Source organism: Argopecten irradians, chromosome 7, assembly GCF_041381155.1.
Source record: "Argopecten irradians isolate NY chromosome 7, Ai_NY, whole genome shotgun sequence".
Lineage (NCBI taxonomy): Eukaryota > Metazoa > Mollusca > Bivalvia > Pectinida > Pectinidae > Argopecten > Argopecten irradians.
In genome coordinates, this window is record NC_091140.1 from 15,089,183 (window position 1) to 15,103,780 (window position 14,598).

The 14,598-nt window shown below is 32.3% G+C and overlaps 1 protein-coding gene across 2 annotated transcripts in view; it reads left to right on the top strand.

Moving 5' to 3' along the window:
* The first annotated feature begins 325 nt into the window (after positions 1-325).
* Positions 326-14,598, top strand: part of LOC138327647 (leucine-rich repeat-containing protein 74A-like) — a 36,000-nt gene continuing 21,727 nt past the window's right edge. The window contains exons 1-2 of one of the 2 annotated variants that reach the window (XM_069273920.1): positions 326-569; positions 843-894. The gene's annotated coding sequence lies outside the window, so the exon portion shown is untranslated. Of the gene's footprint in view, positions 570-842; positions 895-14,457; positions 14,549-14,598 lie in introns of those variants that run through there. The other variant, XM_069273923.1, reaches the window with a different exon arrangement.

The window sequence follows — 14,598 nt, forward strand, 5'->3', positions numbered from 1 at the left end:
TTTGAATAGTGTGATATAACTGCAAATAAAAGATATTTCATTTTATCATATTTTATTATTAGACTAAAAGTGTAACAAATTATATGCCATATGTATTTATCAAGGTTTACTTTTCCAGTGGAATGTATCTCATTTTTTGTACTCCTCATAAATACATTCATTTTTTATTATCGATCTTTGCATTGATTTTCTCTTTGTGTAACTGATCTTTGTTATTTTTTGTAAAGATTTCTTTTTAATTTTTCATGTAGATCAGCAGGAAGTTGGGTATTATAGATTGCTATCCCGCATAGATAATATGTGTAGGCGTTTAGTGGTATCATCAGCTGTTTAGCGCGGTAGATCACGATCTGTACATGGGTAGGTCTATTTCATGGTCTTATAAATACCTGACGAAGGATATAGGATAAAAGCCCTGGATCAGCCATCAGAATCCACGCTTATACAGCTCACGGCCTTATAAAGTCATCCCAGTAGAAATCTATAGCTAACATATTTAAAATTCGGACGCTTAAAGGGACGGATAAAGTACGATCTGATTTATCTGGCAGAACTAGGTAACTAAATAGGTAAGCTATTGGATTTATATTATAATATAACATTTGTATTGGCAATATTTATATAGCTAAATCGTTTGATGATTTTATCTAAAGATACTTAAAATGTTCAATTACAGTAAATAGTAATGTTATTGACAACTTAATATGTCCTGTCATCGTGACTTTACGGTTTTGATAAAATGTTTAACTTTATGACTCTTCGGTAATTACTATGGTGATCTATGGATTAAACTTTGGTTTGATATTTTCAACCAATTTACTGGGAAACTCATATTGTTTTAGTCCCTATTGGCTTATGAAGTCTAGCGATTGTCAGAACTGAAAGAGTCTTACAGTAAGTATTTATATTTATATTACTTTTTATACCTTTTTTAAATATTTTTTTAAAAACTTTATTGCTTTCATACTTGCAAAAATTAAATATCCTGTAAGCTGTTAAACATAAGAAGACTGGCTTTAAACAACACAATCATGACTTTCTGGAGCATCTTAGACTGTTTAAGTAAACACGGGCTTAACATAGCTATGATCTTTCCAATACATACACCATAAATCTGCCAGATGAATAATCGTGTCCATGATCATTAGTTTTCTCATAGACATGTATTATCCTGAAATTCCTATTATAAAACTACTAGTACTATCATATTAAACGGGTTCAGATGGCAATAAATGCAGATCCCCGTGTTTGGCTTGTCCTCCCAGGCATTCTTTGGGTAGATAAAAGTCTGATGCCTAGATACCCTGAATGGTAGTTTCTCTACGTATTTGTCTAAGAATTCATATCACAGACACCCATGACACTAAGGAAGAGATTGAAGTGGTTTGTACCCCAAAACTAAGTACATCCGAGTCATTTCTGACTCTATATTGAATTTATTGGACCATCACCCACTATCTGAGAATACTTTGACCAAATAACATTGTATATATTCACACCTTTGTTTGTAACCCGCTTGTGAATTACCTTCATCTTATCAATGATGTAATGTTGCTTACTAAGTCACTTTCATCATACCGTTCTTCATCTTGTTTCGAATCTCTTTATGACCCAGCACAATACCAATCACGATTACGAGTATATGAAGGAAAAGAAGAATCATCTGCATCAATAACTTTTCATAATAGAGTAACCGTTACATAGCGTTTGGACTATACAGGTATATTCGTCTACTACTACCCATGATATATTTATTCATTATTTAGAAATATTAAAACAAGTAACGTTGCGTCTTCTATTATGTTTTAGTAATGAAGGAATTCAACGTGGGTCGATTTGTCCTTTCCCTGCCTTGTTTTAGTCCCTAACTATACCGTTAAGCATTGGACAGGTGGATCATTACCATGTATACTCATAAGACTATAGGTTCCAACATGATGATTATAATTTGCAATCGTCTCATAATCTGTAAACTGCGTGCTGGGACGTTACATCTTCTGCTTACATAAATGCATTTTTTTTAGTTTACTGCTGTTCTACATTATTGATTGAAAATTCTTTAACAAAAATGCGTAGCTTATAATCATCATCTATGTTTTCTCTCGTATTTTGTTTATTTTTTATTGTTTTATACTTTAAGAAAGGGGTTGTTTGTTTTCTTTTGGTTTTGTTTTTGTTGTAGTGATATTTACCAAATGTAGTTACCGTTCACTCCGTAACTGGCTCTAATGGATATTTTCCCCAGTAAAATGTACTCATACATAATGAGTCCTTTTTGTAATCTTTACATATACTCGCGAACAAACAGCACGTGTTATTAGTATTGACAAAAGGTATGCCTTCAGTGTTAAGTGGTAATCCATGTTTTCACTCGATGTAGTTAACGACAATTTGTCTGCTAATTAAATTATTGACAACACCGGTTATTTAACAAGGGTTTTACCTTGGGTCACTAGACAAATGATCAAAACCATTAGCTTGTCGTTACGTAGCTGATGCATCATGTTCACTTCGCAGCGCTCGATATGTACTTAAAACTCCATCGTAAAAACGATCTGGTTAATTTCTGACAAACCGACTTCTGTGAAGACTTAAAATATTTGACAATATTTTCGAAACAGCATATCCAAAACACATCGTTTATACGTTTTAGTCCCGTATATTCTATGTGGTGGTTTATGTCATAGTAATTTTATTCATATAGGAATTGAAAGTATTTTTCTAATTTTCATAGCGGCTATGAATAGCAGAAGCTATCTACATATCCCGTGGAGAGCGCGTTAGCGCTCCTCGGAAGATATATAGATAGCTTCTGCTGTTCAAAGCCGCTATGAAAATTACAAAAAAAATATTTTAAAACCATATATTTACATTAGAATAATTTATGAAAATCAAAATTATTGAAAGATTATTATATTATATTTAAAGTTTTGATACCCATATACAACGAGAAACGAGATTGATGGAACAGCGTGATGACAAAGTCGCTCCTCAATGTCGCTATTTCACGCTTCCGCCTTCCGGTCGGACATCCTTTTGCAAATGACAAACGATATACAAGAATTATAGTTAAAATAAGATTTAATTGAGTTATTTAAGTTAACCTTAGTTGATTATATATCAAGAAACAACACATTAAAGATTATACATTAAAACATCGTGGGGGCTATTTTTTATTGATATGAAACTGGCGTGGTATTTGATGATGCACGAATATCGTTGTATTCATAGTGTATTCATAATGATTTCATAGCATTTTTTTTCGTCAGTTGGTTGATGACGAAACACTCAAAATGTTTATAAAACCAATGGTTTGGAAAATTTGATTCCTGGATGATTCTTTGGTACCTCAACTTTTGAACATCTTAAGCTAATCTTAACAGTATAAAATATTGAGTATCACAGATCTATTTCGAATGTGTTACAGGGTTACTTCCGTTGTGGGTATATGTAGCTATTCTAACGTCATTATCGTTTGAGCAAACCTCACGCCGATTTCCTTCAAAAGTATGACCGTTACTCTCGCAAACACGTGACGTCATAATCAAAATAGCCTACCTGCAAGGGCAGGTAACTCCGTAATATACAAATACAGAACACTCCTACCTGCTGCTCAATAATTGCCCTTACATTTTGTACAACACGTTCCGTTTGAATTTTATTGAAAATAAATCAGCATTATGTGCCACATATCTAACAGTAGAGCACATCGTATTGACCAGGTAATTCGCGTTCTACCACATTCCATTAAGGAATGTCCGTTGATCAACTTCATACTTTATAAATGCTATCTGAAAGTCACGTTTTTTTAATTCTGTGACTTGACGTCTCCTTTATCGTGTCTATATAAGACAAATTTAATCGCTGCGCTTTACAAAGTAATGAATCGTTGGCGATTGATTGAAGTCGGCTATAGACCAAATAACACACTGTCCTTTTCTTATCCACGCTCTTGATTTCATTGTAAATATTTTGTTAATTTTATGGTGGACGTATACCACTTTGGGCTGTGTGTTTACATGACTTCACGGCCTATGTCAATAGCTCCTGTTTTCTCCTGTTGACACAACCGTCTCAAACACCTAGTGATTCTATAGCAAGTGTTTGATTTTCCAAATTGTTTAACACCCGCTATATACAAGTGGAGGTTTTCACCGCCCTACCGGGGTCATGTTAAGCCAGGGGAATGTCTAGGGATAATCTATAAACGACGATAGCTTAAGACGCCAATATGAAATGAATTTTTTTCTACTTCACATGTCCAACATCAACTTTCGTGTACTACGCACGGAGCATTTCCCTCCATACAAATCTTATTATTATTGTTTACTGTAAATAACTGCAGATTGTGCAATAAATCCATGAATTTGTTTACACATATTCCACTCCGTTATGGTAACGCCTTCTTGCTAGCTTTATTCATCAACATGACAAGTTGTATTTTCAACACTAATTATAAACATAACCAAAATGGATGCATACGTATATAAGTTGTCATATTAAAATTGCTAGAACCGATAACAGATTGCAGATTATAAATATTTTAACTTATGCGAAAGTACAGGAGGAAAAGAACCAGCCGCACCAGAATAGAAAGCGTCTTCTCCTTCACCGACGACTTCCGTCATAAAATCGTGCCGTAATATTTTTCGATAAGAAAGCAGACGTGTTAATCACACACTAATCCAACTTGTACTAATTAGTGGTAAACACAGTCGATCATTTTATCGAAACGCGTTTGTTTGCAAGATATGAATCTAACAAATGCGACTACATGTTTGAATCTTTATGTTAATTATGATGTCATAAACGATTAATCTTCAATTAATGAAATAATGAAAAGATATAACAAATATTTACATTGAACTGATAATGTTCAACATAATGCTGATGTTCTTAACCTAACGTACCAGGGGACCCATTGCTACCATCATAACTGGCTTAGATGTACCTTAGCTCATAGTTTTGAACCCTTTTCCTTCTTAATCTGTCCTACATCTATGTAATTATGAAACATATTTTTCTCATGACAAGTTGTATTACTTTGTTATGTGTAAATATTAACATCAAAGGATATCCAATACATCTGTTCAAATCTAGATACATTGTAAATGTAGTTCTGACTCAGAATAGCGCTGGAAGTCCAATAGGGGATAAAACTAGTAAACAAACAAAGCAAAAGAAAAACAGGCTCCATTTTAACTCTAACAGAGATTAATTAGGGGATACTTATATCACATTTGCAATTGACCCATTTCTTTACTCTGTCACAAGATTAAGATGGACGTTTATAATCTACAATACGAGGACGTTGATTTAAAGATTGTTTTTCATCAGTAAACATTAACTGCAAACGCTACAGTGTTGATAAATTGAAGTTTTATGATTTTTTTGGTGGAAATGTTAGAATACTAATAACGATACTGTCAATTATGTATAATAATTTGACATTTGTTTTATTAAACATCACAAACTTATTATTCAAAAGCATCAAATGTAAAAGTAATAAATTCCCTTTAATATTGAGTTTGTGGAGACTTGAAATAGAAAGGTCATCCCATGACCTTTGATCACTAAAATTACCCCAAAGAATCAGATGTTTTAATAGCACATAATATGCAACTGACCATATAAGGTATTTTCATGCAAACACGTTTTTGCTTATCACTGTGTGTCCGTAAAACGGCTCAAAGTGAGAGAGAGGACTAATTCTATTATCTTAACACCTTGTTAAACCCAAATTCAGCACATACTGAAAAGTGTCCTTAAGCCACATTAAGTGTTAGAGCTACAATTGTAAATGAGTGTTGTTTGTAATGCGCATTTAAATAAATCATCTTCATATCAAACTTAATATCAATTAACTAACGAAGCACACAGCGACCCTTTCAGTGTTGATCTCCTTTCTGGCCACGGGACGTGTTCCAGGAAGAATACAATCTACGCTTTAATTCATTGTACTTCATCTATATGGAGTCGTGATAAGAAAATCATACATATAACTTTTCGTTGTATAGTAAAATTCTTAATTTTGTTACACTACTGGTTAATCGCAGGTAAATATCCAATTCGTTCTTGATTCATGAATTACTAAAACTATAAGTACAATTTTAGGTCTGATTGTAGTATTGCACGCCTTCTTATATTGTATAAATCCTCCAATAAAATGAAGGATACTCAAACGTCCATTTCGTAAGTCTGTTACACTAACTGTATTTGTCGTGTGAATAAAAGTATGGATAAGCATGTCGTTATGTCAATACACTTGCACTAAGTATTCAGCATTATGAATGACAGTAGGAGAATTCGTTGAAACCATTAATAATAGACAAGTCTTGATACTTGAAAAAAAAGTGTGTTAAATAGGATATATGAAGTTAACGTCAAATGTACAATTGTACCACGGTGTGGGTCTCTTTTCAATACAGAAGTAGACCAATAGTAGATTATTCATTACTATTATTGTGAAGGAGGGTTTATATTATCGCCTGGATACTAATAATACCATTCACAATGCAAGGCAATATATGATTTCATTCCGTGTATGAATTCATATTCAAACTAAACAAACTTACAGTTGTAAAACCCACAACACGAAGAACAGAAGAACAAGCTATCTATCCGGATCACCCCACGATATCATAGCAACACAGACAAATAGCCCGACTATCCCTGGATACAACTGAGTACTTTTTAGGGTTTGTTTATATACAAGACCTATGTATATTTAAACAATGCATGTTTAAAAACAATATTTTACGTGATAGACAAACGACACGAGTTTGTGTATATAGTGTACTTTGATCATTGAAATAAACGGTTATAAAATTATTTGAATGTTAGATGGTTCGATAGCGCACAAGTGCATAGATATTTAGGTATGGCAATTCAGCATTTAAGAAAACAGAAAATATCACGAATACAGCAATTGAAATCCAATTTCAATAGCGCACTTGAGAGAAGAAGTCCAATGTTTTAACAGTGTGGAGTACATCCTTGTATTTTACAATTACGTATGTTACATGGTATTCTTGATAACAAACGATACACTGTACATCAATAACACAAAATATAGAAATTGTTTGTTCTTTAACAAGCATTTTTCGAAACGCACGCGTTTCAAACAATCAAATGAAATGAGCAGATCTGAAATAAAAACTACATTTATAGTGTATATAACAACTGGATGAGTTAGGGACTTCATTATCTGATATCTGAATATCAAATATTGATAAGAATTTTTCCGTTTGATACAGTAGTCTGAATAAATCCCGGATCGATAGATTTTTCATTGAATACGTTGTTTCTGAAGTAAATGACAAGTACAATGGAAAGCCAGAGAATATATGAGCGAATGCCATTTCAAACACCCATATCATTTTGCAAGTATACAGCGTAAAAATATCACCGATGACATGAAAAGAAATTGTAGGCATACAAGTGAGACATAAAGTATTTATATTGAAATTCTATCCACATGGCAACATGCCATATGTATGTTATTCGACGTTGTACATGTGTTCAAGAATGTAGTCGTCTTCCCATTAAGCAGGAAACCATCGGATGATTTTCTTTAACTATATAGTTTAACACGGTTATCTAGCCTCTGAAACCAACGAAATCGCTTGGTTAGAAACATATTTCGTTATACACATATCATAGACATCTTATAGGACCATTGACGGGGGACGAAAATTAATACAATATACTACGTTATAAATATTGATTCGTTGTAAGCATGTTCCGTGTAAACCTATATACTGTAGTAGATTTCATGTACGAAATATACTCATAAACATTATAAACGACATATCATAATTCCAGTTATGCTACTGGTCTACATATACACACTCATGAATATTTACAACAGTGCTGCACCATTTAATATCAATAAACAGGCCTTTAACCAGACTGCTTTATCTCAATGGTTCTCAGGTTGAGAATCTCTGTGTTAATACATACATGTAGTGAGATAGGGAAAGAATAAATTCAATTTTGTGTATCGTTATGTAACGTTACAGAAATGTGAAGTAAAATGATATGATCATTATGAAAGCCACAAAGCCTGTTATTTTTGTGGTATAAAACGCAATTTGCACCAGACATTAAATCCCATATATCTTCAAAAATGAAAGTTCTATATGTTGATATGAGATTATGATGGGCCTATTGGTGGGCTATTCAAATCGCCTTTCGTCCGTGGTCCGTCCGTCCGTCCGTCCGTCCGTCCGTTAAAAATTCTTGCTACAGCTATTTCTCAGAAAGTATTGAATGAATCTTTCTCAAATTTGATATGTATGTTTCCCTAGGACCTTTGTTGTGCATATTGCATTTTGAGACTGATCGACCATTAAGATGGCCGACTGGCCGCTATCTTGGATTTTGATTACCGCTATTTCTCAGAAATTACTGAAGGAATCTGTCTGAAATTTCATATGCAGATTCCCTTTCGGCCCTAGTGTTGCATAGTACTTTTTGGACTGATTGGTCAACAGGATGGCCTACCGGCCGCTATCTTGGATTTCATCGTTGATATGTTATCGCTGTTTCTCAGAAAGTACAGAAGCGATCTGTCTCAAATTTAATATGTAGTATGTTTGAAAAAGTTTGAAAAGCAGGGTAAAGATCCCTCTTTCCATTGTCAGACATAGATTATTCTTTGGTGGGCGCCAAGATCCCTCTGGGATCTCTTGTATATCACTTCAAACATTAATTTTAAGACCATGTTTATATTCGGTTTTAATATAATTATATAACGTTGCATGAGATGTATTTTATATGTTTTAGTAAAATCTTTACAATGAGAGTATAAGACTTTTCTTTTCACTTCGGGCATCAATTTTAATGTATGTCTTCATTATGTAATTTTCAAATACACGGAAAAAACATCTTTACGATACACTAGATAATCGAATCATTTTCTAGACCTACCAGGAAGATATTTATATTATTCTGCACAGGGGTAATTAATCCCAAATCCTTAATTATGTTCGCTAAAACTTTTTTTGTTCCGATGATGTCGCAAAACAAGCAATTACATGAAACTATGATTTTATTGGGGGACAAAATTACAAAACTGTATTCCAATGTAAATAAAAAATGCAATATTGGTGAGATTTTCTGTATATACATGAATATCTTAAATATTTATATTCTTCAGAAATAAATCGCCTTTGCTTTTTTCAATCCTTTATCAATTTTGAAAATTTTGACATGATTATTTGACATTTTCTTTCTTTCGGACGTTCTATGGTACATTTTGCAATTCATCAAAATAGAACTTAAATTGTGATTTGTCAAAGTTGTTTTAGCATAATTAGATGTTTATCGTAATTGTAGACGGATATTCTTTCATTTAATATATGATTAATAAGAGTTACGACAATTAGCAAAATGATTTAAAAACCATAATTCTATGACTATTTATGTATACTCATAACAAATCACCTATATCAGATTGTGTTGTACACAGATAGATATACTAGTTATTGATAAAATGCCATTAATAACGTATATATCAACTCTCGAGTTTCATATGAAGTAGATAAATGTCATTGAAAAGGTTTGTAGTTTTATACTATATAGAAATACGTTATGGCATTATTATAAAATGCCTCTCTTTGTTTAAGTTATTATAAAGATTAAAGAAAATGCAGACAATGCGTTATTCTTCTTTCAAGAACGGTACTGCTTAGTGTTTCCCACAGGGAAAAAAAAGGCATGGTGCTGTGTTTTGAAAAGGGCACCTTGACCGCGATTAATAACCATCAGAGGGGCACAAAGGTTATATCGACGACTTCCAATACAAGGGAAAATCTTTAAAATTGTCTTGTTGTTTATTTAATTCTGGTTCAACTTAATATCATTTAAATGCTTTAAACTCTCTGAGTTGCTAAGTAATATGAGGACATCTATTTAATTATTCTGAGTGAACAAAATGATTTTGGAAATTGTAATCTGCCGATCATATGATCATGACTATAATTGATTCACAAGAAAGATCTAAATTTCATTTATATTAATTAAAAGAATGGGAAAAAATGCAAAATGTGTTCCTTTATTTCAATCCAATTACCTTTATTTTAATATATATCTTTATTGAAATATTAAAAATACTGTATTGAATTGAATAAGATAACATGTTTCATAATAATGGATAATTAATGAAAATAATGTTCTAAATGTACAAGCACTAAATTAAGAAAATACAGATAATTGTTAGAGTAGTATTCAAAATATTTTAATTTAATCTGATAAAGAAAAAAATTGATTTCTTTTTTAATTTGATTTATCTAAATTAATTATTTTGCTATTAATAATTTTATTATTATTAATATATCTTTTCTAAAAATAAATTCACATCAAAATTCTAAAAAAATAATACCGTTTTCATTTTTAAAAACGTGAATATTAGTAAAAATCCTGAAATTCAATACCTCCGGATCTACTTTTACAATACACCCAAAATGGCGGCCATTACGATTGCAAAGCTTGTGACATCCATCAGATATAGATAGGCCTATTAAACATTAAAAACGTGAGTAAATCATTTACAGTTGTAAGCAGTATTTGTTTTTGAAGTACTGCTCACTAGCTGTAGTCATAAAACTTATTGAAAGGCCAGCTGATTGTTTTCTAGGCTGCCGATCGGCTGCTTGACTTCAGCTTACGTAATACACAGACCTGAAAATGACACCACAAGCCAAGGTGGAAATAGCCCAAGGCTGCTAATTAGGGCCACTGGGGTGTTGGTCAGCGGTCAGGGAGTGGGTCACACCTCTTTTGTTTACTTAATTATCAAGCCACTGCCTGGTATTTTGGTAGTTTAGTAAAAGTGTACTGGGGACAAACAGGGCAGGGCGTTAGGTTAGGCGAATTCCCCGAACACCAACTCTGGTAAAGACAAAGGGAGGTGTTTATGTAGGGAACCCTTTGAAGTTTAGTTATAGTCTGTTTCAAAATCTAACCACCAACTCAGGTAACTTTTCAACCAGGTAATTTTTATACTCATACCTATGATAATATACATAATAATAATAATAATGCATAATAATGTCACACATTTTTACACAACATCTACAATTAAAAAAATATTCTTCATTAGTAAAAATGCCGAGCCGTTAATTGGCTTACGAGACACGAATGTACTAAAATTATGAACAATATATGTGAATAAAACAACATTATCAGTTAAAGTTATAGTTAAGTTCTCCTCATCGCTAAAAAGATATATTTAGAAAGACTAACTTGTAAAACATCACAATTCATTAAAAGATAAGTTGATTATCATAAGACATACTTTCAAAATGTTCACATAAAACAGTTACTCTATCAATTATGTAAGTTGTCCTTTAATCACAACACGCTTTACAGTTAAAAATTAAATGAACATAATGCATCCAATTCTCCTGTAAGATATTGTTCCAGTAAGGTTTATATAACGAATTGCGTTTGTAACTATTATACAGTTCTGTGTACTACAGTTTTGTTAATGTTTAATTTGTATAAAATGTTGTACACTAGTGGAAGAGGGAAAGGGTTGATATAGGCACTGCCTGTTACCCAATTTCATTTTGTATGATTTATATAAAATAAAATATTTTTGATTGAATTGATATGCAAAATAGTTCCTGCCAATTTAAGCAAGGTGCAGCAGCTGTGATGCTGATCATGAGTCGGCTTATGTCATCAAGTCAATGGTTCCGTTCTGGTATCCCAAATAATGTCTGTATATTCTATGTTTAATGTTTAATGTTTCAATGTTCGTAATAAGTTCTGTCTTGATGAAACTTTTTCACAAATATTAAAGATGTAATCCGACCATGCTCTTTTTTTGATCAGCCCATGAAGAAATTGACGATAGATCATCATCCAAAAACTCTGCATGTATTACTGTCAGTAAAAGGTCATCATCATTATCAATATAGAGATGTGTCATCAGCAAATATTTTTATATAAGATATTACATTATCTGTTAAGTCATTTATAAACAATAGGAAAAGAAAAGACCAAGTACTGAACCTTGCGGTACTCAAGCATTTATCGGTTTTTCATTAGATTACCGGGTAATTGATATTCGTTTATGAATACGAGTTGTTTTCTGTCAGATAAGTAGGCTTCAAACCAATCATACAGTTTACCTTTAATTCCATATTTTTTTTCAACTTATACATTAAGTTTTAACAGAGACTTCGGTATAATATATATATGATATTATATCTAAGTCTCTGGTTTTAATGCCTTACTCGATCAAAAGCTTATATCACAGAAAATAGATGAAAAAAGTGATCGATCCTATCAACAAAGGGAGGAAACATCTTCACTTATAAGAGAAATCCCTCCACTAAGTGTTTAAAAGGGTCAGTTTATGATATTTTAGATCATATCTGACATTATTTGTTTCTCCTAAATATTGCCCAATCAGACGAAATCCTCTGAATTAAAGAGGAGGATTCTCATCCTTGAAAACTGAAAAAAAAACACAGTCAAGTATAGATCAATAATAAACTGTAAATTCAACAATTCTAGTACAGATGTTTTAAAAATGTATATTAATCTAAATCTGAAAACTAAAATAAATCAGAAAGTATAAAAAGTATAAGAAAATGATGAAATTGAATGATCTAGAATAGTATTTCTATTAAATATTTACACTTATAAAGCTTGAAAGTGTACAAATACAAGTCAAGTTGATAATTTAACGTTATATTCAAATATCATGGCAAGTACGATTTTTTCTGAAGTATGCCTCTGTTTTATACACCATTCTGCAGCATCTTGAGAATAACAGTTACTGATTTGCTGATCACCTACCTGGTGAGTTGATTTACCTGAGATTTACCTGTGATCTTGCACTGAGAACAATTCTGAGATAGACTATAACTCCCTATCAACACACCTTAACCCCTATGAAAACACCCCACCCTACCCAGAGTTGGTGTTCGGGGAAGACCCCGTTAGGTAAAAAGGGCACGGCACGGCGCCATGCTAATCGGGGCTGTGGGAAACGGTACTGCTTTGGACCGCTATAGGGCCTTTCCGTAATAAGCAAAATCGAATGACGGCATCTAGAACGAAATCAGAAATTTCTCAAAATTAGAACCTGGTGTGGTTATGAAAATGCGATAGAAACATTGAAACCCGTATTAGATATTGCAAGATATGTGATTTATCTATGAAGTACATGATTATATAGAGTTACATTATATAAAGATGGAATCAAAGATGACGGTATAAAGATCGAGCTACTACAACCTAATCAACATTATTTTTAATAATTATTCAAAAAAATCCTTTTCATGGAAAGTCAATATCAAAAATAGATATCAGGCGGCTTTATACTGCTTTATTTGACACGGATGTGCCTGGACCTTAACGATATTCACATTCCCCAATGCAAGGTTTTAATAAAGAGCATTTCCATAATTTGACAAATATAATGAAAAATGGATATTATGACTAATGCCTATACTAGCATTGCCAGTAAGTTTAATATTACCACTATAGATTGTATGTATGTCGCATTTAGCAAACATATTAATAGTCATGATGTATTCGATATACAAATATATATAAATATTCATAAATTATTATTCTTATTCAAATGTTTCCCCCACTCATTAGTAGATATCATTTACTACAATAGTGTCCTTTAATAGCAAATTAATCAAATACTGTGCTCCCATTTTCAGACAATTATTAACTTTATCTAAGCAAATTACATTATATATTGACAAAAGGTGTCTGATAATTAGATCAATTTGTCATTTAATTCCCCTGATCTTTGGGCTACATTTCATTATAAATTGCTTTAAAATACGGATTCATATGGATCAATTTAGTTGAGAAAGTTATTCGCATAAAACTTTGGCATTTAAAACTTAATATTCGATGAAGGAGGAAGTGATCACTGATGTAAGCTTGTCATATTGATAAACAACGAAGGAGCTCTGGAGGTTTGGACAGGAAATATAAAAAAGTAAATCAAATACCAAAATCAGGGAAAATCTGGTTTTATGACTAAAATATCGAAAACAAATTGTAGTCCTAATCATACTCTTGTGTTTTGTTTAAGTGATTTAAATTTAAGCTTTGTACTTAATAAGTATGTTTGATAACGATTGAATTGATTTATTAATTAATTCTGGTTATTTGATATGAACTGAATGAGCATAACAGTAAACAACGATACCTTTATACTTACATGTGTCATTGTACATGTAACATTTTTACCACCTATGTAACATTAATCAACAGACATCTTATAATAAAATCAATACATCCATGAATTGTGAAATGGATACCCCTTATTCCAGGAGATTATGGTGTTACAAAGAGATATATCCTTCCGCTATTAATCGATAAGTTTTCAAATTGCAAATCATCGGTAAATATAGGTTGACATATTTTGGTGTCCAAAACGTTACATCAGCTATTAGCCAACGATATGTAATGCTTGTGATCGGAAATGTAAATTAAATATCTTGGTGTCCACATTGTTACGCCAGCTTTGATTTTCAGTGACATGTGCTCTCAGTGATCCGTAAAGGTAAGTTAGATATTTCCAAATCGTTACGTCATAGTCCTTTTCACTGAACA